The sequence below is a fragment of the Ictidomys tridecemlineatus genome, chromosome 5 (assembly GCF_052094955.1).
Source record: "Ictidomys tridecemlineatus isolate mIctTri1 chromosome 5, mIctTri1.hap1, whole genome shotgun sequence".
NCBI lineage: Eukaryota > Metazoa > Chordata > Mammalia > Rodentia > Sciuridae > Ictidomys > Ictidomys tridecemlineatus.
The window spans coordinates 7,723,259-7,749,259 of NC_135481.1; the positions used below are offsets into that span (position 1 = coordinate 7,723,259).

The 26,001-nt window shown below is 37.0% G+C and overlaps 1 protein-coding gene across 17 annotated transcripts in view; it reads right to left on the reverse strand.

The window, feature by feature from the left end:
• Scaper (S-phase cyclin A associated protein in the ER) overlaps positions 1 to 26,001 on the reverse strand; it is a 438,325-nt gene that overhangs the window by 60,459 nt on the left and 351,865 nt on the right. The gene's annotated exons all lie outside the window — the stretch shown is intronic.

Genomic DNA, 26,001 nt, shown 5'->3' on the forward strand with positions numbered 1-26,001 from the left:
GACAGTACCTATGTTATAGATTTTTGTGAGGATTAAATGAGCTAATGAACATAAAATGCTTAGTATATGCATAGGCACAAAGTAAATTGTGAACTACATTAAAAATTTACATTAATTCAAAAAACAAAGCAATTAACAGACTGACAATATTGTTTCTTTTTGGAGTGAATTTTAAAAATATCTAAACTAAATTAATCTATTAGAGTAAAATTTGCATTTATTACCAAATGGCAAAGTTAGTTTTCCCTAGTACATGGGGATCACACTCTGCTGTGTATAATAGTTTACGGGAAGTAACACAGTTATTAAAAGTTGACTTGGAGCCAGAATGAAGGCTTGAATTTTGGCTCTGCACCTATAGGATCTAAGTTCTTGCCTTCTATATGTCTCTACTTCCCAGAACTACTATGAAGTTCAAGTAAGAATGGAAATAAATTTAGTAAACTATTATATACCACAACACACTTACCAGCAACTGGCCTTTGCTTTATTCTTTTTAAAATTTTTTTTTGATTTTTTAGTTGTAGTTGGACACAATACCTTTATTTTTATTTATTTATTTTTATATGATGCTGAGAATCGAACCCAGGGCCTTGCATGTGCTAGCCAAGTGCTCTACCAATGAACCACAATCCCAGCCCCTTTGCTGTATTCTCTACCAGTTCTATCAAAGATAAAGGAATAATCAATCGCTTGACTCCAAAAGAGGATCTTTATAAACTCAAGCAACTTATTGGTCATAACTAGTCACCTTTGTTGTATTCTCTACCAATTCTATCAAAGATAAAGGAATAATCAATCGCTTGACTCCAAAAGAGTATCTTTATAAACACTAGCAACTTATTAGTCAGAACTAGTCACAGAGTCAAACCCAATCACAAAGGAGCCAGGAAATATCATTCTGTACTTGGAAAAAGGAAGAGAATAAAAGCATTTGGCACACAGCACTACCGACTGCATAGTGATATTGTTTTTTTCCATTATGACTATGTAAATATTTAGAGCAACCTACTTAATAAATGATGTCAATAGTTACTTTTTTATCTGTGATGGCTTATATATTAGGTGTCCCCCCAAAGCTCATGAGTGAGATAATGCAAGGAAGTTTAGAGGTGAAATGATTGGGAGAGAGCCGGATAGGGATTAACAGGGTGGTAACTAGGGCAGGTACAGTATGGTCAGAGAAAGGGAGTCACTGGGGAGCATGCCTTTGGGGTTCTATATTTTGTCTGTGATGAGGGGAGCCCTCTCCCTCCTTCCTGATTGTCATGTTCTGAGCTGCTTTTCTCCTCCATGTCCTTCTGCCCTGATGTTTTGCCTCATCTGGAGCAACGGAGTCAACTGTCTGTGGACTGAGATCTCTGTAACTGTGAGTACCAAATAAACTTCTCCTCCTCTAAAATTGTTCTTTTGGTCACAGTGGCGAAAAAACAGACTAAAACATTATTCAAATTTTTGGCTTCACTGAGAACTTTTTATCTTTTGTATGTTGAGTTTCCTAATTGTGTATCATTGTCATTAACATTCATTGTCAGTCTTTTTTGGGGGATGAGTGGGAAATGTACCAGGGATTGAACTCAGGGGAACTTCAACCACTGAGTCATATCCCCAGCCCTATTTTGTATTTTATTTAGAGACAGGGTCTTGCAGAGTTGCTTAGCACCTCATTTTTGCTGAGGCTGGCTCTGAACTTGTGATCCCCACTGCCAGTTCAAATCTCAGCTGCTGGGATTACAGGTATGTGCCACCGCACCCAGCTCAAGCATCTTAATGTAAAATAAATCAAATATATTTTTATACTCTTCTTATATTTTCTGTAGCTGACAACTTCTGATTTTTAATTTCATCAGGACTTTGTACTTAATTTCATAGACACCATTTTGTCAGTGTCTCATAAAGTACACACAAACTGAAAAACTTCCATAAAATCTAGCAGTTACACAAAGCATTCACTGATACAAGAGGCCAAGCCTGCTGGATGAACCCAGGTACCCAGGTGCAGGCCTATATGCCTTCATTATTCTAATCAGTCTTTACTTTCTCACTGTGATCTCCTTTTTTCCCAACAGTCTCATTGAGTTTCACAGCTATTTCAATAGCCTAGCCTAATATTTTTTCAGTCACCTAATTTTTTTCAGTTTTGTTGTGCTCTCACATAGTATTGGCCCTTTCACTGCTGAGAACAGTGTTTTTTTGTTTTTTGTTTTTGTTTGTTTTTGTACCAAGGTTTGAACCCAAGGGCACTTAACCACTGAGCCACATCCCCAGGTTTTTTTTTTTTTTTTTTTTTTTTGAGACACGGCCTTTCTCAGTTGCTGAGGCTGGCTATGAACTTGCGATCCTCCTGCCTCAGCCTCCCAAGGTGCTACGATTACAAATGTGTGACATTGCACCTGGCTGCTGAGGGCCATTACCAAGTAGGAATGACGCATCGAAATTTCCTTGCCAAGCGTACCCCATGCTGCTTAGAGGACATTTGATGGAACATTGCATGCATGCTTTAATAAGGTGACCTTGCTCAAGGACCAAGGCAGATTCGGGTTTAGAGCTGATCAGGTTTGAGGAAGTAACCGGCTCCTTGAGTTTAAGGCGTTGCCAGTTTAAGATATGGGTTTTAGGGAAGTTGGCGGTTGAAGATTATTGCTGGGATTAGGGTGTTCCTGCTGCTTGTTCCCATTGAGTTCTCGTGAGATTAAAATGGGATTTGGAGAGAGCCTCGTGGAGTAGGTGGTTTGTGCGGGAGACAGCAGAACGCGTTTGCCCCTGGACCTGTGTGGAGGTGGTGTGAGAGCTGGAATAAAGAATTGCTGTTTGAACCTACAAAGCTGTGAGTGCCTCGTGATTCTGGTGCCAAGCCGAGACATTGGCCTTGGCATTTTGGTGGCCCGTACGGGGAACGTCTGAATTTGGAGGTGAGTAAAATAGCTCGCCCCTGAGGGAAGGCGAGAGAATGGGTGACCATTTCAAAAAACAATGTGTTCTTGTTTTGATTTATTTCGTTTTTGTTTCAAGCTGCCTATCCCTAGAAATTTCTCAGGCAAACTGGGAAAAATGGTTGGCTCAAGGTTTGAAGTTTGTTAGCCCCGAGAAAGAGAAAATTGATACAGTGAATTTTTATTCAGTTTTTGTTTCATTCAGTTGTGGTTTTGTTTTGTGTTATCTTATTGGGTTGCGTTATCTTTATAGAAGATTAGAAATTATTAAAAAAGAAGCCGAAAAAGTGTTAAGTAAATTGTTAGAGATTCAGACCATGGAGGAAGACATTTTAGGTCAAGCAAAAGAGAAGGTCTCTCGAGCTAGTCAGAGAAAGGGAGAAAATTTAAAGGAAAAGGGGTTATTAGGAAAAAGGCCACAACCAGAGGCTGTCACTAACTCCGTTTTACCAGAGGGTGTAATTCAACCAACAGCCCCACCGATGGAGACAGCTGAGTGGCCCTCAAACCCCGTAGTTGATAGATGGGATCCTGAGACAGGACCTCAAAGATTAGCATGCCCTGTATTTGAACAGGCAGGAGGGCGGCGAATTCACCGTATTTTAGAATTTAACACAGTGAAGCAGTTAAAGGAGGCTGTAACAACCTATGGTCCTCAAGCCCCCTTCACGGTAAGCATGGTGGAGTCCATTACTAACTTGGACATGACGCCAGCAGATTGGGCTAGCATGTGTAAATCTGTGCTAAATGGAGGACAATATTTGTTATGGAAGGTTGCCAATGAGGAATTTTGCATGGAGACAGCTAGGCGAAATGCAGCAGCCGGTTACCCTCAAAGAAATCTTGAAATGTTATTAGGAAGGGGACCTTATGAGGGTCAGCGGCAACAAATGGAATATGATCCTGCTGTATATGTACAGATTGCTGCAGACGCAGTTAGGGCATGGAAGACTTTACAAGGACATGGAGATTTACAAGGTCAGCTATCTAAGGTAATACAGAGACCTAATGAACCTTACGCTGACTTTGTAGATAGGCTTATTCAAACGGCTGCCAAAATTTTTGGTGACACAGAACAAGCAATGCCATTAATAAAACAACTGGCTTATGACCAAGCAAATCGTTGCTGCAGAGAGGTTATTAGACCATGGAGACATGAAGATTTAAACACATATATTAAATTATGTAGAGATGTTAATGAACAAGGGCAAGTCTTGGCAGCTGCAGTACAACAGGCTTTAGATGCCAGGCTAGAAACATGCTATAATTGTGAACAAACAGGACATTTTAAAAGGAGTTGCCCCATAAGAGGAGGGTTTAACAAAACTAGAAATCAAAGGAATAGAATACCGGGTATTTGCCCACGATGCCGTAAAGGGAGACATTGGGCTAATGAATGCCGTTCTCAAACCACCATAGAAGGTACTCCCTTATCAAAAAATGGACAAGGATCAGGTATTTACCCACGATATCGTGGAGAAAGGCACCAGGCTTCATTGCCAAAAAACGGACCGGGGGGCCCAATGCTCCGGGGCCCACAACCACAAATATACGGGGCAGTGGAGGAACCCAGAAACCCCATCAGGGTGGTGCCCAGGACACATTGTCCATTAAATCCCTCATCAGACAAACCCGAGGGAGCGCAGGGTTGGACATCTGCGCCTCTGCCAGAGCAGTATTAACTCCAGAGATGGGAGTTCAAATCATTCCCACAGGAGTAAAAGGACCTCTTCCCCAAGGAACAGTAGGCTTATTGTTGGGACGTAGTTCATCTACATTAAAAGGACTTATGATAAGTCCTGGGGTAATTGATCCCGATTATGTAGGTGAAATAAAAATTATAGCTAGTTCTCCAGGAGGTATATCAGTAATTTCACCTGGAGATAGAATAGCACAGTTGTTAATACTACCCAGCCTACATAATAAGTTCTCTAGTCTTAATGTAGAAAGAGGTTCCAAGGGATTAGGCTCCACAGGTGTAGATTGGGCTATGTTGTCTTTAAATTTAGATTCTCGCCCAATGTTAAAACTAAATATTCAGGGTCGTGACTTTAATGGACTGCTGGACACAGGTGCTGACCTTAGCATCATATCTCTTCAAGAATGGCCAAAACATTGGCCATTACAACAAGCCACTCAAACGCTTCGAGGCCTAGGAGTGGCGACTAATCCCCATAGAAGTGCTATGGTATTAGATTGGAAGGATCCTGAAGGATGTGAAGGAACTATACAGCCATATGTTTTGGATCACCTTCCTATTAATTTATGGGGACGAGATGTCCTAGATCAACTAGGTTTGATGTTAACAAATAACATCAATCCTAATGTGCCCACTACTAGGGCTAGACAAGGTATCAGGAAAGAAAAAAGATTAGGAAAACAAGAACAAGGTATAGCAGCGCCAATTCAAATAGATCAAGGAACAGACAGACATGGGTTGGATTTTCAGAAAGGGCCACTGAGACAATCAAAATTACTTGGAAATCAGAAAGACCAGTGTGGGTTCCTCAGTGGCCCCTGACTAAAGAAAAGATACAAGTAGCCCATGATCTGGTCAAACAACAATTAGCGGAAGGACATTTACAACCTTCCGTATCTCCCCATAATACTCCCATCTTTGTTATCAAAAAGAAATCGGGTAAATGGAGATTATTACAAGATTTAAGAGCAATTAATAATGAAATGGTCATTATGGGACCTGCTCAATCAGGGATTCCTCAATTGTCTGCTTTACCAAAAACGTGGCATGTTTTAGCTATAGACATTAAAGATTGCTTTTTTTCGATTCCAATTCATTCCGAGGATAGTCCACGTTTTGCATTTACTATCCCTGCATTAAATCATGAAGGTCCTGATGAGAGATATGAATGGAAAGTACTCCCTCAAGGAATGGCTAACAGTCCAACTATGTGTCAAATATATGTTAATAAAGCAATCCAGCCACTTAGAAATCAAAATCCTGAACTAAAAATATTTCACTATATGGATGATGTATTATTGGCACATAAAGATAAAAATACATTGCTGGAATGTTATGCCACACTTACAAACCTGTTAAAAAACTATAATCTAGAGATAGGAATAGACAAAGTACAATTAAATTTTCCAATTAATTATTTAGGAGTTCTATTATCCTCAACCATGGTCCGTCCACCTAAAATTCAAATACGAGTAGATCAACTCAAATCACTTAATGACTTTCAAAAGTTGTTGGGAGATATAAATTGGATAAGGCCTTATCTAGGCATACCAACAGGAGAGTTGGGACCTTTATTTGATATTCTAAAAGGTCCATCAGATCCAAATTCACCCCGAATGTTAACTCCTAAAGCTAGAAAGGCATTAAAAATTATTGAGACATATATGGAAAATATGCATTTAGATAGAATTGATATAAGTTTGCCTTTATTATTTATTGTACTACCAACAAGAAATATTCCTACAGGAGTATTTTGGCAGGAAGGTCCATTATTGTGGATACATTTATCTTATTCTCCTAACACTATTCTTACTAGGTATCCTGAGGCTGTAGGACAATTAATACTCAAAGGTATAAGAGCAGCAAAGACAGTGTTTGGAATTTCTCCCAATAAAATTATTACTCCATATACTATGGAGCAAATTGATGAGTTAGCTAATGAATTAAATACTTGGGCAATAATCATGTGTAAATCGAATGTTTCATTTGATAATCATTTACCATCTAATCCTTTGTTGTCTTTTTGGTCTAAGCATCCTGTAGTTTTTCCTAAAATGACAAGAAAAACACCTATCGTGAATGCTCCAAATATATTCACTGATGGGTCTAATAATGGTACAGCTGCAGTAGTTACCCCTGATCAAACTTTTACATTTTTAGTTCCCAAACAGTCAGCTCAAAAGGTAGAGCTTAATGCAGTTCTACAAGCTTTTATGATGTTCAAAGATTCTGTATTTAATTTATTCTCTGATAGCCAGTATGTAGTTAATGCTATAATATCCCTTGAAGATGCTGGTAGGATTTCCCCTTCCTCTACTGTTTTCTCTTTGTTTTCCACTATACAAAGTCTAATCTGGGATAGAAAAGATCCATTCTTTATAGGACATATCAGGGCACATACAGGATTGCCTGGAGCCCTTAGTTTGGGCAATGATTTAGCAGATAAAACTACACATGATATACATATTTTTTCTACTGTAGAAGAAGCTACAAATTTTCATAAAAGGTTTCATGTTAACGCTAATACTTTACAGAAGCGTTTTAAAATAACTAAGGAACAAGCCAGGCATATAATAAAACAATGTCAAAATTGTGTGACCTTTTTACCACAAGTTAATCTTGGAGTCAATCCTAGAGGATTGATACCTAACCATATTTGGCAGATGGATGTCACACACTTGCCAGAATTTGGAAAATTAAAATATTTACATGTTACAGTTGATACTTCTTCCGGATTTTTGATGGGCTCCCTTCATGCCGGAGAAAAAACTAAAGATGTTATAGCTCATTGCTTACAAAATTTTGCCACTGTGGGTGTTCCTAAACAGTTAAAAACTGATAACGGTCCTGGTTATACGTCTAAATCTTTTAAACAATTTTGCTCATCATTTGGTATTACTCATATAACAGGAATCCCATACAATCCACAGGGACAAGGCATAGTTGAAAGAGCTCATCAAACTATTAAAACGTACCTATTAAAGCAAAAAGAGGGAATTGGAAAGGGGTATATATCCCCCAAAGATAAACTTAAAATAACTCTTTTTACTCTAAACTTTCTAAATTTGGATTCATCAGGACTTAGTGCTGCAGAAAGACATATGTATCCGAAAAATGTACATAAGCCTAAGGTACTTTGGAAAGATATTCTAACAGGACAATGGAAAGGTCCCGACCCAGTTATTGTCTGGAGTCGGGGTTCCGTTTGTGTGTTCCCACAGGGAGAACAGCAGCCGATTTGGATTCCAGAGAGGTTAACCAAAACAATTTCTACAGAAAAAGAAGATGATTTGACTGAAATCCATAACAGCTGAAATCCAGAGCTCCAGCTTGGCTATTCTTACATCTGCGACAGTGATTAACCATGGTGCCTTTTTTTTTCTTTCAATATCTATTTTATTATTGCATTTTTCCCACATTGTAAAGTTCTATTTTATTTTTGAGCTCATACAAACCTAGGTTAATGTTTTTCTGATCAGTTTTGTTTTTTGACTGTTTTTTATTTTTTGACTGTGGAGTTTTTAAACATTGCAATGGAGATTTTACCTAGGTAAAGCTACAAGGCCGTTATTATTGTCTTATGTGTTGTATGTTATGTCTGCACTGTTTTGTGTTGCATGTCAGTATGTGTGTATGTCCATATTTTTATATGAGGAGCGCTCATGAAAAAATGGATCCGAATTTTTTTTTTTATTCACGTGATTTAAGTGGTTTAATCTAATTAGGTAAACAGCTGTTAATGATTGTTTTCAAAGGTGGTTAATAGATCTGTTTGCTTACTATTGTTTTTAAAGGTGATTAACAGATCTGTTTGTTTACTTTCACTTTTCCTTTTCATCATATTTAATAATTCTGTTCAGGATAATGTCTCTTTAACATCATTGCCAGAATTCCCATCTCCATCCCAGTGCCGGTGAAGACTAAGAAAACCAAACTACAGCTTCTATGATAGCTACCACAGTAAACTGTATAAACTGATGCATCAATGAATATAACTCAACAAGTAATATCAACATATTGATAGACTCCTCCGATTTGAACTGCCTGCAGAACTTGCCTGGACTATATATCAGTTGCATGCATTGTGAACTATCGTCTGGTGCAGCGAATTGTGGTACTGCTGGCATATTTTTGCTGATGGTGTCACCAGTGATGCAATTTCCTTGCCAGCGCACCCCATGTTAATTGTGGTAATGCTGACATCTTTGCTGATGGTGTCACCAGTGATGCAATTTTTCCAAAGGAGCCGTCAATTGGCTTGGTGTCGTGGCATTTCTGTATCTTCCTCCCTTCTACTAGTGATGGTCTAAAATTTGGGGGCCAACAGAGGTGAGGCAAGAACCTCACCCCCCCACTGGCACCAAGGTTAAATTTGGGGGCCAACAGAGGTGAGGCAAGAACCTCACCCCCCCACTGGTGCTTAGGCCTATCCACAAGCATGGCTGAATGCTGGACCGGTAGTCAGCGACGGGTTGATCTGATTGCAGTGGATTCAACCTAAGACAGGGGACTGACGCCTAGAGGTCAGTTCATCCGATGACGGGTAAGAACCATATGTTGAATTGGACAACCTACCAGGCACGGTCCTAAGCCGCATTGCTTGTTGTTTAATTAATCAGAAGGGGGGAGATGCTGAGGGCCATTACCAAGTAGGAATGACGCATCGAAATTTCCTTGCCAAGCGTACCCCATGCTGCTTAGAGGACATTTGATGGAACATTGCATGCATGCTTTAATAAGGTGACCTTGCTCAAGGACCAAGGCAGATTCGGGTTTAGAGCTGATCAGGTTTGAGGAAGTAACCGGCTCCTTGAGTTTAAGGCGTTGCCAGTTTAAGATATGGGTTTTAGGGAAGTTGGCGGTTGAAGATTATTGCTGGGATTAGGGTGTTCCTGCTGCTTGTTCCCATTGAGTTCTCGTGAGATTAAAATGGGATTTGGAGAGAGCCTCGTGGAGTAGGTGGTTTGTGCGGGAGACAGCAGAACGCGTTTGCCCCTGGACCTGTGTGGAGGTGGTGTGAGAGCTGGAATAAAGAATTGCTGTTTGAACCTACAAAGCTGTGAGTGCCTCGTGATTCTGGTGCCAAGCCGAGACATTGGCCTTGGCACCTGGCTAGAGTATTCTTTTGCATATAACCTTTGGTGGTGAAGTCTTTTTGTGTGTGTCTAAACAGGACATCATTTTACCCAAAAGACCATAAAAAATATCTCCTCTTTGTGTAGATTTTTCTTTTGCTGGTTTTAAATTATTTCACAGACATCACTGCTATTTGCCAGAAGTGAAGTAACGCAGGAACGGTTTACTTTTTTGGGATACCTTCAATAAATGAAATGCATATTTACCACAGTTCTGATATCTGCTTATAGACCAAAACTTGAATTTAAATGTACTTTCAGCACAGCTGCCAGGTCAAAGGCATACTGCAAGTTGAGGAGCCAGTCCTTCAGGAAAGGTGTGCAAGCAACATCCTCCCCTCCCCCCTATTCTGTAGAACACCTGGCTTACCTGTGTCTGGAACACATTCCTTTCTGGGGTGGGTGGTCTATGGAGGGCAGGAGAAGGTTAGCTACTCAGCATGCAGTAGTGCCTGTAACTACCACCTGCTAGTGTGTAGCAGGCCTGGACTGGGAAAAAAGAGCTTTGTAACTCTGGACACTTCTGAATCTATCATCTCTGAGGCAGAAATCTAAAACCACACTTCTTTTCAAATGGATGAAAGGTTTTTCCTTTAGTATATTCCTTTCCTTTCTTTTTCCTTTTGGTGCTAGGGACAGAACGAAGAGTTTGCACAGGCTAAGCACATACTCTAACACTAAGCTAAACCCCCAGCCCCTCCTTTAGTGTATTTCTTTATAATACATGGGGGTGATCATTGTCTTATTCTTAAAAGTCAGAAAATTACAAGATAATTTCATGCATATATTCTTACTGCATATTTTCTTTCTCCTCTCAATAGATATTTGACCTTCTTAAAATCTGTGGCTATTTCACGTAGTTTTAGGTATAAAAATAATCTTAGAATTACATCTTTCATTTTATCTTTGGAGAAACCAAGCTCCAGAGGAGAGACTTTCTTGAGGATACAGAAATTATCAGGGCTGGAAATGTGCTGGTACAAATTCTCTAAACCTCCTCTAAGAAGAAACCTAGTATTTTATAGGAGTAAACCCTGAGGCAAAGTGTTCTTAGTGAAATTAAATTAGAAGTCATTATCACTTTTAGGAACTAAGGTCATATTCCCCCCATTACCTCCCACTGCCAAAGTGGTTTCAAATACTCTTTACATTCTTGTTTGCAATACAGAAAGATACTTTTAATAATAGTATAAATCTATTGTTCTGCAACATCAGTCAATGAGAGAGAAAATTAAATCGGTAATTAGTGGTAATTCAGTACTATTAATTTTTACTATTCTGAGGCTAGGTTTAATATTTTCAAGTTGTGCAGTGTTTCACAATGGCCAGAATATGAATGAAGTTCGATAAGAATCAATAGAAAATTGACAAGAGCTAGGGATATAACCCAGTGGCAGAACACTTGCTTAGCATGTGAACCAATCCCTAGTATTGCCAAAACAAAACAAACCAAAAAACCTCCCATCAAGTCAGAGTGTGGAGAAAAAGAAGGCTGAAAATAGGGAGGTGCTCCTATAGCAGACACAGTTTCCTGCATTGCCAGTATCATTTTATTTTCTATAGTTATCAGACACACAAGTCTTTTTTGCCACTAATATTTTGTAAAACATCCATGTCAGTAGGGCATGGTGGCATACACCTACAATCCCAGCAACTTGGAAGGCTGAGACAGAAGAAGGATCACAAGTTTGAGGCCAGCAGGAACTGTGAGACTCCATCTCAAAACAAAAAAATAAAGCGCCCCACTCAGTGGTATGTAGTGCAGTGGTACAGAACTCCTGAATTTAATTCCTAGTACTGCCAAAACAAAAGAAAACAAACCCCCCCAAATTTGCAACAACTATAAAAAAATCTCAAAAAAATCTATGCCCATGGTTATTTCATGCATAAAAACAAAACTGATGAGAGATACTTATCTTCACTATTTATTTGGCTTGAAAATATAAAAAGGAAATTACATAGGACTAGTTAACAGTTTTCCAACATGTTAAAAAAATTTTCCCCTTTCTTTTAATCTTAGGAACATTATGACGATATTCAAGAAGATGTTAAACCCATGTCAGAAATATCATTATCTTTTCTAATATATGTATGTTCTGAGTCTTTATTTACATGTTTTTTTTTATGTAGCCAAAATTCCAATAAAATGTCAGTGAACTATAATGTATGCCTTAGTCATGATGCTTGAAAACTCTTTGCTATAAATGTTGAATCATCTCATTCCTTTGCTATACACATTCCTGGTTTCTTATCTCCTACAAACTAAAAGCCCCAAATCTCTGCCCTCATTAATTCTCTTTATTACTTAGTCTGTCATGTGCTCTTGTCTGCTATTTCCTCTACATGGAATACTCTTCCCCTAGGTATCCTTATGACTCATTCCCTCATCCTTTCTAGGTCTTTTTCAAAAGCCACCTATCTATAAGCTTTGCCAGGCTACTCTATTTAAAGTAACAGTCCTTTCCCCTAAATCTACCCTCTCTTTCCTGTTTACTCAGCTGTTTTTCTTTTGATAGTTACTTGCTGCCATATTTTTATTTTCTTTCTCCGCTAATCAGAATGTAAGCTCCATGAAGGCAAGACTTTGTTTTGTTCACTGCTGTATTCCTAGTGTCTAGAATAATACTGGGCATAGGTGTCCAATAAATATTTGTTAAATGCATCTAGATGTTGATTTTCACTTAATTTCACCCAAACAATTCTTGTAACATTAAGGGCCAAATTAAAGATAAAACCATCAGGTTTTTTTAAGTGTCAAAAGAGAAAGGGGTGATGTATACAATAAGGTAAGACTCTTACAGGTCTGCCTATCTAGTAAGGCCTCAAGACAGTGTTAGGCAGTTTGGAGGGGCAAGGTGGGATGTGGAAAGACTGTTGGATTATAAAGCAAGGAGATATGAGTTCTAGCTGGGTTAGCTTAAGAGTTTTTTTTTCTTTTTTGCTCTTTTTTTTTTTAAAGAGAGAGCGAGAGAATTTTTTTAATATTTATTTTTTAGTTTTTGGTGGACACAACATCTCTATTTCACTTCTACGTGGTGCTGAGGATCGAACCCAGCACCCCATGCATGCCAGGCGAGCGGGCCATCACTTGAGCCACATCCCCAGTCCTGCTCTTTATTTTTTTTTTCTTTTTCTTTTTTAAAAATTTATTTGCTCTTTCTAGACATACATGACAGTAGAGTGTATCCTGACATATTATACATACATAGAATAAGTATAACTTGTACCGATTAAGATCCCATTATTGTGGTTGTATGATATGGAGTTACATTGGTTGTGTATTTATAATGAGGATAGGAAAGATACGTTTGATGTATTCTGCTGTCTTCTCTGTTCTCATCCCTTCTCCCTTCCTTTCATTCCCCTTTGTCTAGTCCAATTACTTCTACTCTTTCCCTCATTGTTGTGGGTTAGCATCCACATATCAGAGAGAACATTCTGTCTTTGTTTTGGGGACTGGCTTATTAGCTATACATGACAGTAGATGTATTTTGACATATTATAAATACATGGAATATAACTTATTCTAATTAGGATCCCATTCTTGTGGCTCTACATGATGTGTAGTTATGCTAGTCATGGATTCATATATAAACACAAGAAAGTTATGTCTGATTCATTCTACTGCCATTCCTATTCCTATCCCTTTTTCCTTCCCTTCATTACCCTTTGTCTAATCCAATGAACTTCTATTGTTCCCTCCATGGCTCCTTGTTCTATGTTAGCATCTGCATATCATTTGGCCTTTGTTTTTTTTTGGGATTAGCTTATTTTACTCAATAAATAATAGCTTATTTTATTTTAGCATCAGAGTCTTCAGTTCCATTCATTTACCAGCAAATGCCATAATTTCATTCTTCTTTATGGCTAATATTCCATTATGCATATATACCACATTTTTTTAAACCCATCCATCTGTTAAAGGGCACCTAGGTTGGTTTTCATAGCTTAGCTACTGTGAATTGAGATGCTATAAACTTTGATGTGGCTGTGTCACTAGCATGCTAATTTTAAGCCCTTTGGGTAGATATACTGAGGAGTGGAATAACTGGGTTGTTTTTGTGCTCTCTCTCTCTCTCTCTCTCTCTCTCTCTCTTTGTACCACAGATTGAATTCAGAGGCACTCAACCACAGAGCCATATCCCCATCTCTATTTTATATTTTAGTTAGAGACAGGGTCTCACTGAGTTGCTTAGCACCTTGCCATTGCTAAGGCTGGCTTTGAGCTTGTGTTCCTCCTGCCTCAGTCTTCTGAGACTGGCTCTTTTTATTCTTTATTTTAAAATAATTACAGCTTAACAGAAAATGCCAAAAATAAAAGTAGAAAGGTCATAAGTACACTTCATCCAGTATTTGTCCCCATGGTTACATTTTATATAGTAAAATATCAAACCTGGGGAATTGACCCTGGTTAAAAAAAAAAAAAAAATATATATATATATATATATATATATATATATATAAAATTTTGTGTCATTTTGTCACATATGTAAATTGGTATAACCACTACCACAATCAAGAGATACAGAACTATTTATTTCATCACCACAAAAATATCCCTTTTTAGTCAGTCACACATGGCTCCTTCTCTCCCTCATCCCTGGCAACCACTAATCTATTTTCCACCCTTGTATAAAATTTTGTTGTTGTAACGTTATATAAATGAATTCATTCAGTATGACCTTTTGAGATTGAAATTTTTCACTTACTAAGATGCCCATGAGATGTAGTCAAGTGGTTGTATCGATCAAACAGTTCATTACTTTTTATTGTTGAATAATATTCCATGCTACAACTGTACTAAAGCTTAACCATTCCTCATTAAAACACATTTTGGTTGTTCTAATTTTCAGTTTTGACAAATAAAGTGGGTCATTTATATTTAATGTATATAACTGATATACTAGGGACTTAAATTCATTTTTTAATTTTTTGTTCATTCTGTTTGTGGTCTTCTCAGCTTCTTGCAAATATATATATATATCTTTTGGCACATTTGGGAGAGTCTCGGCCATTATTAAGTACTTTTCTTGTCCTGTCCACTTTCTCCTCTCCTGTGAGACTGACAACATGAATGTCACAACTTTTGTTATATCCCCATCAGTCCCTTTTAAGTCTATTTTCTCTGTTGCTCCTCAAATTAAGTAATTTTTATTGTTCTACTTTCAAATTCATTAATTCTTTCATTCTTTCTCTCAATTCTATAGTTCAGTCTATCTACTGACTTAAATTTTTGTTTTTATGAGTTGCATTCCATTATTATTTATATATTCTGTTTCTTTGCTGAGACAATATTTTCATTTGTTGAAGTATATTTGTAATTGTGTGTTGAGGTATTTTCATGGCGGTTACTTTAAAATCCTTGAGATAAGTGCAATGTCTTGTTTCAGGTTGAGATTCTCCTGGTTTTTGGTATGATGAGAGATTTTTAAAACTATATTGAAAAAGTTGAGAACTATGCTATGATTCTCTGGATCTTATTTAAGTCTTGTGTTTTAGAAGGTCTCCTGATAGGGGTCTGGTGGGAGGATAGGGAGTGGCACCTCATTACTGTCAGGTGGGGGCAGGAGTCCATGCTTTCCATTTGGCCTTTACTGACAGTCCCAGGATGGGGAAGAAGGTGGCTCATTATTATTGGGTGAGAGTAGGAATTCAGGCTCCAAACTTTGTTCTCCCTTGAGACCAGTGCATAGCGGGGCCATGTTACTGCTTCCTAAGTGGCCTCCATAGAAAGGGATAGGGCGTGTTACCACAGAAAGGTGGTAAAGTCCTGGCATCTAACTTGGTTCCTCTGACAGCATCTGGTGAGGGGAGTCTCATTATCTCTGATGGGGATATAAACTGGGGCTTCCAACATGGTTTCCACTGACCCTGGGGTAGGGGCAAAGTTCATTACTGTTGAGTAGGGATTAAGATCTGAATTTCTCATTCAGCCTTCTCTCACCCTACAGTGGTATAAGGGGACGGGCACTGTATGAGTGCTTAACCCCTTCTTTTAAAAAAATCTTTTTTTTTTCATATACCTTAATTCTAATTGATACATAGTAATTGTCAGTATTTATGGGTTATAATGTGACATATCACTACATGTAAACAATGTAGAATGATCAGATCAGATAACTGGTGTATCTACCAATCATCACACCATGGTGTTGGGGGAGAGGTACCAGGTGAGTGATTAACCCCTTCTTAAGGCCTCTGACTGTCCCAGAGAATAATACCCACAGTCACTACAAAGGGAATTCCCCCCCCCCCCTTTATACAGTACTGGGGATTGAACTCAGAGAAGCACTACCACTGAGCTATACCCATAGCTCTTTTTTATTCTTTATTTTGAGGCAAGGCCTTGCTAAGTTGCCCAGGCTGGCCTTGAATTTGCTATCCTCCAGTGTCAGCATCCCAAACTGCTGGGATTATAGGCGTATAGCCACCATGACCAGTGGGAATTTTTACTGTAAAAACAGTAGTGTTGAAAGAGGTAGTAGTGATAATAATAGCAGCTAACATTTAGTGAACACTTAATGTGAGATTCCATGCTAACAGCTTCATCTGGATCATCTCACTTAATCCACTTGATAGTCCCACAGAACAGTAGTATTGTCATTTCCATTTTCAGACAAAACAAAATAAACAAATAAAAATCACCAAAGAACTAGAAAAGCTTAAGTATAAGAGTCAGGATTTCGATCTGGGCAGTGTCACTTCTGAACCTGTGTCTTTATTATACAACACTGTAATGAAATTAATAAAGAAGACAAGTGAAAGTACTCAAAAACTAAAAAGCCCTAAACAAATGTGAGGGATTTTTAGTACTACTTTTAAGAGCACTTCAATTAGTCACCACAATTAAGTAAATAAAAATTAAGGCTTCATCCACTGCTGATGAGTCATCTAAACACTGTTTCTCATGGCAAGAGCTACCCAAAAGCATGTTTCATATTCAGCAAAAACTCCAAAAGAAAGTTTTGGAGGTATGACTTTAGGAAACACTCACATATATTATTTTCTCATAGGTTTTTGTTTTGTTTTATATTTTATACAAATAGGAAACTGACTTTTGCTTAAATCTCTTCAGGCAAGTTTCAGTAGAAACCTAGAGAAGAGATGTGCTATGGATAATCACTGAGCTATGCTATCTATCTATTTTACAAATGGAGATTAACATTCTGGAGGAACTCCTTCAAGTTAAGGGAGTAGTTACCTGTAGATGATGAAGTAGATGAATTCATGTGAAAAAGAAAATGTATGTCATCTCACCTATACTTGAAATTCTCTGATTCACAAGCTTACAACAATCTTTTGTTAATTTATCAAACTTTTTTTGAATACTATTTCCTCTTAGGCTCTGTGATAAACTTAATGGGTGAAGAGGAAAGACAGTCTTGCCTTCCAGAGTTTATAGGTAAGTAAACTGGAATTTGGATTCCAGGTGACACATAAACTCATGCTTTGTGAGGATTGGGGCAAGGAACAGAGTTTGGAGGAAGCAATCTCTGAGCTGAGTCTCCCAGGAAGGGAGGGTAGGGTGATGTTGATAAGGGGTAGTGAAAAGGGCAAGGAAACAGCGAGAGGAATCAGCAATATAGAAGGCATGAGAATCTGTGCACATTCAGAGGGCCAATTTGCTGGGGATGGTGAGACCATTGGGAAGGGAGACCACAGGACTTCACATGGCCTGGTATATTTCACTCAGGAGTATGGCTCTAAATGCTGAAGGTAAGAGTTAAGTTAATGAAGGATTTTAAGCAAGGAAGTAACATGAATAGCTTTTCATTTTAGAAAGATGACTTTTGTTACAATGTGTAGGTTGTTAAGGAAGGGGGGATTAAAACTAAAACCAGGGAAGGAGGTCATTAAAATGTTGCCTTAAATGAAAGATGGTAAGGAATGAATAACAATCTAATTAATTATATATTTGGGCAAAGAAGAGGAAGAAGAATGATGGTATGGATAGGTTTAAAATACATCCTAGGTGTCTGGCTTCTTTGGTAGTATTGTTTACCAGAATGGGGAATAAAGGAGAAATAAACCAATTCCGGACATGCCAAATTTCAGGTACTGGATCAGTGTACAAGTAATAGTTGAAACAAAAACCATAAGATGTTCATGAGAATTATACAGCTTATGCAAGGATGGTCACTCAAAAAAAAAAAAAAAAAAAAAAAAAAAAAAAAAAAAGGAATCCTAGGGAACATCAACATTTACAAAATGGTCCACTGGGAGCAAAGTTCAGAGGGAGATTTTCCAAATCCAAAGATGACTTTCAACTTGGAGGCTACTGGTTGTATTAAAACACTTGGAGTGTAATACTAGGAGAGAAAAACCAAACTATAGTGGGCAGAAAGTGAGGGGATAGTATGCAAATAAAAAGAACAGGTGCAGACAGTACTTCAAGATGCTTGGTTATAGGGCTGGGGATGGATCTAGTGGCAATGCCAGTGATCTTTATTTTCCTTATGAAATTCTGCCTAATTCATCTATTGTATTATTCCAGAAATTAGGAAACTTTTTGTATAAAAGGTCAAATAGTATATAGTTCATATTTTGAAGGCCATTTAGTCTCTGGTACAACTACTCAACTCAACTGTGATAGAAAAGAGCCATACTTAACAAATGCTGAATTCTTTTATAAATTTATTCATTTATAAATTTATTTACAAACAGGTGGTGGTTTGGTCTATGGGTTCTAGATTGTTAACTCCTTTGATAGACTATAAGCTTCTTGAGAGCAAGCTCCACATCAGATTATCTCTGTTATGCCTATTAGAGCATATTCTTGCCTAAAAAAGGCCCTCAAAATTGATTACAGAGTAAATTATGTTCACTTAAAATACGAGGAAAGGAAATAAATAGCCCTTCCTTTTATGTTATTCATATTAATGCACAGAGTTCAGAAGGTAGTTAGCAGTGTCACTTGAAAGAATGGATATAAAAATATATGAAACAGTGCAGTCCTAAGTTCCCTGGCTGCTTCCCCCCTTCAATAATTCAATCATTGTCTTTACACATTGCTGTCTTTTGGAGTCATTTTTCCTTCCTAAAACTAAGGCAATAAAGTTAATAGTGTTTGTCTAGATTTAGTAATTGATAACATTTTGCCACATTTGCAAAAACACATTTTTCAAATTTAAAACTAAATTTTAGGGCTGGGGTTGTGGCTTAGCGGTAGAGCCCTCGCCTCGCATGTGAGAAGTCCTGGGTTCGATCCTCAGCACCACATAAATAAATAAAATAGAGATATTGTGTTCAATTACAACTAAGAAATAAACACTAAAAAAAACAAAAACAAATAAACAACAACAAAAAAAACCCAAAAAACAAAAACTAAATTTTATTGGGCCGGGTTGTGACTCAGCAGTAGAGCGATTGCCTAGCAAATACGAGGCCCTGGGTTCTATCCTCAGCACCATATAAAGATAAAAGTATTGGGTCCAACTACAACTAAAAAAAATTTAAAAATAAATAAATAAAATAAAGATATTATGTCCAACTAGAACCAAAAAAATGAATTTTTTAAAAAAACTAAATTTTATTGTAAAATACATCTTTTTTTTTTAAAGAGAGAGTGAGAGAGGAGAGAGAGTGAGAGAGAGAATTTTTAATATTTATTTTTTAGTTCTCGGCGGACACAACATCTTTGTTGGTATGTGGTGCTGAGGATCGAACCTGGGCCGCACGCATGCCAGGCGAGCGCGCTACCACTTGAGCCACATCCCCAGCCCTAAAATACATCTTTTAGAAATGTATACTTTGAGGGTTGAGGTTGTGGCTCAGAGGTAGAGTGCTCACCTAGCACGAGTGAGGCACTGGGTTCAATCCTCAGCACCACATAAAAATAAAGATACTGTATACATCTACAACTAAAAAAATATTAAAAAAAGAAGTGTACACTTGGATGCATCTATGTCAGAACCATCATAATCAAGATGATGAACAATTTCATCACCTCTGAAAGTTCCCTGTACCCCTTTTAAGTCAATGTTCTCTTTCATCCCTGAGTCCCAGGAAGTCCTTGGTCTTCTCTGTGTCATTACAGACGACTTTGAGTTTTCATGAACTTAAACAACTGAAATCACACAGTAGCCAAACTTTTTAATTTGGCTTTTGAAAAAAACTCTGAATAGTAAATTCTATCAATTCAGAGTATTTCATCCAAGTTGAATATATCAATAGTTTGTTTCCTTTATTGCTAAGTATCATTCCATTGTATGGTTATACCCCAATTTGTTTATCAATTCACCTGTTAACAGAGCATGTGTGTAGTTTGGGAATTTTTAGTTACTTCTGAATAAGGTCGCTAAGAATATTCCTGTACAAGGCTTTTTGTGGAGAAATGTTTTCATTTTTCTTGGGTACATAGCTAGATGTGGGACTGCTGGGATGTAGGATAAGTGTATTTATAAGAAACTGCCAAACTTAAAGAACATTTCTGAAAACATGACAATTTGTTAAACTATATTGTCAACAGAAAGCAAGTTATCTTTCAGGGAACATACCTACATACTAAAGTATGGTCTATGTTAAGACTTTCATTTCCCACAGTCAGAGGCGTTAATGAGACCTAATATTGCTGCTTTTCCCTCTTTAAACAGACTGCTTTCACAGGTGAGAATGAACTGAGTTAGAGCAGAGGCCAACCATAAAGAATGCTTTTAGTTCATTTCCCACATCTCATAAAACCCCAAGAAGAGCAGGAAAGGGCATAGAAACAGGGACTTGGCTGTGTGTGTGACCATTTTAACGTCTGGTGTTACTACTTTCTTTTCATTTACTGGAAAACCCAGAAGGCCTACTGCTTTATGCCCTGCAGGGTCTACATACAAACATGACAGATGCTGGGTTTATATTCCATGCTGGGATGTAAACCCTAGGAGGGCAGGCAGAGATTGCTCATTACAGGGTGCTGAAAAAGGCTTCAGTGGAATTTCTCTGTATTGATCCTTCCAGTTTCTACCCATCCCCCATTCAACCCACTGTATTCTTTTCCTTTCTGTTCTATTTCCTTCCTGAACCCCCTTCTTCTTATCCTGGGTCCTGCTTTGGTCTTCCTTTTTGTTTCATCCTCTCATATTCTCTCATCTCTCTGTTCTCAGTGTATTTGTACAGATGGGCATGAGTATGATTCTTACTCTTGCCAGGTGTCTTCACCTCAAGCTTTTTTAAAAATATTTATTTTTTAGTTGTAGTTGGACACATACCTTTATTTTGTTTGTTTATTTTTATGTGGTGCTGAGGATCAAACCCAGGACCTCACACGTGCTAGGAGAGCGCTCTACTGCTGAGCTACAACCCAGCCCTTCACCTCAGGCTTCTAGTCTTAGTTTCTCTTCCCCCTCCCCAAAAGTAGCTACCCAGCTTTGTATCACCAGACTTGTTAGACAAAAAGGAATTGAACTATTCCCTTGCATGTTGAGGACAGCCTTTGTGTCTTCAGTTGTAGTAGTCTTCTCCTGCAGCTAGACCACAGTGTCTCCCACAGGGGCACTTGGGATACTACAGATTCCTACTTGGGTACTGGGATTGCCATTTTCCTGAATCTTTCTATTAAATGACAATAGTTCAGGTTGTGTTCAAATTAGCACAAAATATACATCGAACAGCTGCCATCTCCTTTAAGGAATTTCTATAACTTGAGTTAAATTCCTCTGCAATAATTTTTAAACATATTTCAGTTACAGGTCTGCATGATCTACTATGAAAGCACTTCCCTTTGATAAAAACAACCATTGCTCTATTAAAGAAACCTTTTTAAGTTGAGGGCTATATTTAAGTTCTAAGAAAATAAGATCTAATATTTAAATTATTCTGAGTGTTTAAGCCTTTGGGTTCAATGTATGCAGTTTCTATGAAACTGTCATCAACAGTTACAAGAGAAATTAGAAAATACTTTGAACTGTATTTCAAGTTTCTAGAACATTTATTTATGTACTTCTTTAAAATATGTGTTTGTGTGTGTATATAATCTCAAACTTGAGAAAACTGTACATGTATTTTAGACAAGACCGGGCATGTATGTTCAGGGCAGTATGGCCGTAGACTGCACGTGTTTCAAAGAACTTTTCCTGAACCTTGTGAGAACAGGCTGCTTGCATGATGCCCCTTCACCACTAAATACTTTTATGTACTTCCAAGAAATGGGCATGTTCCTACATTAGAATACCTCCAACACTGAATCTTCATCACTTTCTATACCTTAAATCCCATTTAAAATTCTCCAATTGTTGCAGTAATGTCTTTTAGAACAAAAGCATTCAGTTTAGAATAATGCTGCATCTAGTTGTCATATCTCTTTTCTCTACTAGTGCAGAAAATTCCTTAGTGACTCCTGGAACTTGCACATTAGTTTTACGCTTTTAAAGGTAATAGATTGTTGCTGGGTACGATGTCACAAGCCTGTAATCCCAGCTACCTGGGAGATTGAGGCAGAAGGATTGCAAGACTGAGGCCAGCCTAGACAACTAGGTGAGACACAGTCTCAAAATAAAAATAAAAAGGGCTTGAGGATATAGAGCTCAGTGGTAGAGTGCCCCTGGGTTAAATTCCCAGTACCCATAGCACCCCAAAAGATGACATGTTCTTTTTTTTTTTTTTGAGAGACAGAGAGAGAATTTTTTAATATTTATTTTTCAGTTTTCGGTGGATGCAACATCTCTTTTATGTGGTGCTGAGGATTGAACCCAGCGCCCCAGGCATGCCAGGCGAGTGCGTTATCGCTTGAGCCACATCCCCAGCCCATGACATGATTTTTGAAGAATGCTCTACTACTTGTGTATGACAGACATTTCTTCATGATTAGATTTAGATTATGTATTTTTGGTTGGAATGTCATAGAAGTGATACTGTTTTGGGCTTGCTGTAGATTATCAGGGGGCAGACAATTATGATTTGTGCATTAGTGGTAATTTTTTTTGATCCCTTGAAAAGATAGTACACCAGAATTTTCCTCTAGAAAGTCATTATTTTACATTGTAATTGATAGCAATTTTAGAGAGATACTTGGAAAGTATGTAAATAACTTTTTCCCTCATGAAATGTTCATTTTTCTTGGGAATTGTGTACCACATAAATATTTAATTAAATAAATATTTTTTCATTGGTAAAAATGGCAAAATGAGATTTGAAAAATAATAATATACACTTTATTTTTGTCCAATACATATAAACATTTAAGGCTAGACTTTCTTTTCTTTTACAGTTTTGTTTTAAATGCACCCCAAGGATTTTTAAGACTTTTTTATATTTATTTTTAATTCATTTTTTAATGTGGTACTGAGAATTGAACCCAGTGCTTCAAACTAGACTAGGCAAGTGCTCTACCACAGAGCCACAACCCAAGCCCCTCAAGCATTTATTTATTTATTTATTTTTAAAATTGTTGATGGACCTTTATTTTATTCATTTATTTATATGCTGTGCTGAGACTTGAACCCAGTACTTCACACATGAAAGGTAAATGCTCTACCACTGAGCTACAACCCTAGCCCCTCAAGCATTATTGATACAGAGTATTCTTACTGTTCTTTTTTCCTCTGAGAAAAAAGGTATAATTGATAACTGCTGAGGTATAATTGAGCAACAAATTTGCACATATATAAAGTATAACATTTGATGTTTTAATTTTATTATTGTTCAATTCTAAGGTTAAAGACATTTGTTATTTATTCAATCATTCTTTGAGTTTATGTGTCTCTAAAATTCTAAGTGTTTCTGTGGATTTAAAAATATCTTTTGGTATTGATTTCAACCTTCACCACATTAAATTTTGAGCAAGCAAAGCTACAAATTTCTAAGCAGGCTTTTAAAAATATGCTGCATTTTAATTAATACAGTTCAAAATATTTTCTAATTTCTTTTTTAATTTTATAGATATATTACTGAATTCTAATTTTATTCCACTGTGTTGAGAGGACATACTTCACATGATTTCAAGCTCTTTAAATTAAGAATGTTTTATGGCTCAGAATATAGTCTACCTAAGCATACTATATGCACTAGAAAATGAAATGTATTCTATCCTTGTTGGAATAGTGAGATCTGTAAGTATCAAGTAGGTCAAGATGATTGACACTATTTCTCTTCATATCATGTATGTCTACTGATATTTTTTTTCAGTTTAACTGCTCTTAACAGTTGATGAGAGATGGGTATAAGATATCCATCTGTGAGAATGGAGTTGTTTCTTTCTTTTTGTTGGGGGGTACCTGGGGATTGAACTCAGGGGCACTCCACCACTGAGCCACATCCCCAGCCCTACTTTGTATTTTATTTAAACACAGGGTCTAACTGAATTGCTTAGTGCTTCTTTTACTGAGGCTGGCTTTAAATTCCTGATCCTCTTGCCTCAGCCTCCCACCCCTGGCATGTGCCATTGTACCTGGCTATTTCTTCCTTTGATTCTGTCAATTTTTGCTTCCTGTAATTTGTAGCTCTATTATTAGGTGCACTTATGATTGTTATATCTTTCTGTCAATTTGACCTTTTATTTATATTTATTTAATTTATTTTTTTTAAAGAGAGAGAGAATTTTTTAATATTTATTTTTTTTTAGTTCTCGGTGGACACGACATCTTTGTTTGTATGTGGTGCTGAGGATCGAACCCGGGCCTCACGCATGCCAGGCAAGCGCGTTACCGCTTGAGCCACATCCCCAGCCCCTCAATTTGACCTTTTAATATACAATGTCTCTTTATGTCCGCTAATATAGTGGTAATAAACTCCATTTGATAGTAATGTAGCTATTTTAGTTTTCTCATGTTTACTATATATGTCTTTTTTCATTCATTTACTTTCAACTGATATAGGTTCTGTATATTTTTATTTTAAATGCATCTCATGTAGGCAGCATAATTGTTGGGTCTTTCTTTTTAATTCATTTCAAAAATTTTTGCCTTGTTATGTGGATTCTGCATATTTCATTTAATGTAATTATTGACACACTAGGTTCAGGTCTATTGTTTATTACTTTTTTCCTGTCTTCTGTTTTATTTTCTAGTACCTCTTTCCTTCTTTTGGAATATTTGGGTGTATTTTAGAATCCTATTTTAATTTATCTATTGGCTTCTAAGATATTTTGCTAGTGGTTTCTCTAAGGTATTACAGTATACAATCTTAACTTCTCTAAGTCTACCCTAAATTGAGACTATTATTTAATGTAAAATGTAGAAAGTCTGTAATCTTATGATCTCACTTTTTGTCCTCCTGATCCTTTAGAATACACAGTATCATATGTAGTGCAACTTACATGTCATTAAGTCTACAAGATAATGTTAAACTTTTTGCTTTAAATCACTACATATATTTTCTGAAAATTTAAAGAAATTTAGAAGAAAAAGATTTCCATGTTCACTGCTTTTCATTCTTCCCTGAAGATAGAAAATTTTACTGGGAATCATTTTCCTTGAGTCTGAATAATTTCCTTTTGTGTTAATAGTAGTGCAGGTCTGTTGTCAACAAATCCTGAAGCAGGTATGTATGTATGTGTGTGTGTACTTCTAGATCTACAGTATGTTTACAAATATATGGTATAATATATATATGTATACATATATATATACATATATATACACAAAAAAAGAAAATATATTTCACATTTGTTCTTAAAATATATCTTTGCTGGCTATAGAATTCCAGGCTGATTTTTTTTTCTTTCAGCATTTTAAAGATGCTCAGTGTTTTCTGGACTCTAATGAGAAGTGAGATGTTATCTGAATAATTATTTTCCTATTTACAATGTAGCTTACCTTGAAGATTTCCTCTATATATGGAGTTTTTAGTAGTTTAACTATGATTTGCCTAGAAATGATTTTCTTTGTAGTTAACCTTTTTTGGATTTGTCGGGCTTTTTCAATTTGCACATTTGTGTTTTGCCAAATATGGAAAATATCTTAGTGATTTTTTTTTAAAAGTGTGCCTCATTCTCTTTTTATCCTTCATCTGGATATTTAGCAACATGTAGGTTACAACGTAAGACAATGCCTCACAACTTGCTGAGGCTCTCTTCCTTTGAAAAATTCTCTATTCTTCAGATTAGACTAATTCTAATGATGTAAGTTCAATGACCCTTTCTTCTTTCATCTTCATTCTGCTGTTAAAACTCATCTAGTAACTTTTTTTGTAAGTTTAAATCTTTGGGAGAAATAATTTTAGACTTCTTCCAGCTTTCCTTAATGTTAATATCCTACAAAACTATAGCACAATTCCAGAACCAGAAAATTAACACTAATACAAAACAATA